We start from the raw sequence: 1,762 nt of genomic DNA on the forward strand, positions 1-1,762 counted from the left end.
GTTTATTTCAGCTGTTTCTATTACAGATATTTAACTATTTTTGAGCATTCCAAGCAGTATTGTGGGGAGAACCCTCTTATGTATTCCCTTAAGCATATTTCCAAGCATTTTCTAGGATACATACCAAGAAGTAAAAATTGTTGAAAGTATTCAGATTATAATTTTTTAATAGTCACTGACTAATTGCTCTTTGAAGTGGTTACACTAATTTATGCTCCCACAGATGGTGGATGAGAATGTTTCCCTTCCTTGTCAAAGCTTAATGTTTTTGCTTATTTTGTTATTTGTTTTTGTTTTAATACTGGGTGTTGAACAAAGGGGCACTTCATCAATGAGCTGCATCCCCCTGCCCTTTTATTTTGAAATTTTGAGAAAGGGCCTTACTAAATTGCTTAGGGCCTAGCTAAATTGCTAAGGCTCTCCTGGAACGTGCGCGATCCTCCTACCTCAGCTTCCCAAATTGCTGGGATTATACGTGTGAGCCAATTGTCTTGCTTGCTTCCTTTTTTTTAACTTTTATTTTATTTTTTATTTTTATGTGGTGCTGAGGATGGAACCCAGTACCTCACACGTGCTAGGTGAGCACTCTACCACTGAGCCACAACCCCAGCCTCTGGCTTCCTTTTTAACTTTTGCCAAAACCAGGGTATGAATTGATATCTCAAAGTTGATTTATTTATCCCACATTAAAACTTCATTTGAAAATCCCTGTGTACTTCTCCCTAAACCTATTATCTGTTTTGGGGGGTTATAAAAATGGTGTTTATTGAAGATAACTTTGATAATTCAGAAAAACATAAAAATGAAGATTGTTGTTTCACCATCCATGACAAATCACTATAATAATGTTATATACATAACATCTGTTTTCATTTTTTAGTAAAGTTGGGATAACATTGAGCATGCAAATTTTATTATTTTTCAAAAGAAAAACAATAAATTGTGATTATTTCTTTTAAAATTCTATTTATGTAATGTAGCTAAACATGGTTTTAATGGTTGGATTTTTTTTATTAGTTGTTCAAAACATTACATAGCTCTTGACATATCATATTTCATACATTTGATTCAAGTGGGTTATGAACTCCCATTTTTACCCCGTATACAGATTGCAGAATCACATTGGTTATACATCCACATTTTTACATACTGCCATACTAGTGTCTGTTGTATTCTGCTGCATTTCCTATCCTCTACCATTCCCCTCCCATCTTCTGTCTCTACCCCATCTACTGTAATTCATTTCTCTCCCTTTTTTTCCCTTTCCCCTCACTTCCTCTTATATGTAATTTTGTATAACAATGAGGGTCTCCTTCCATTTCCATACAATTTCCCTTCTCTCTCCCTTTCCCTCCCACCTCTCATTCCTGTTTAATGTTAATCTTCTTCTCATGCTCTTCCTCCCTACTCTGTTCTTGGTTGCTCTCCTTATATCAAAGAAGACATTTGGCATTTGGTTTTTAGGGATTGGCTAGCTTCACTTAGCATAATCTGCTCTAGTGCCATCCATTTCTCTGCAAATGCCATGATTTTGACATTTTTTAGTGCTAATACTCCATTGTGTATAAATGCCATATTTTTTTATCCATTCATCTATTGAAGGGCATCTAGGTTGGTTCCACAGACAAGCTATTGTGAATTGTGCTGCTATGAACATCTATGTAGCAGTATCCCTATAGTACGCTCTTTTAAGGTCTTTAGGGAATAGTCCGAGAAGAGGAGTAGCTGGGTCAAATGGTGGTTCCATTCCCATCTTTCCAAG

This window comes from Callospermophilus lateralis, chromosome X (assembly GCF_048772815.1).
Source record: "Callospermophilus lateralis isolate mCalLat2 chromosome X, mCalLat2.hap1, whole genome shotgun sequence".
Classification (NCBI taxonomy): domain Eukaryota; kingdom Metazoa; phylum Chordata; class Mammalia; order Rodentia; family Sciuridae; genus Callospermophilus; species Callospermophilus lateralis.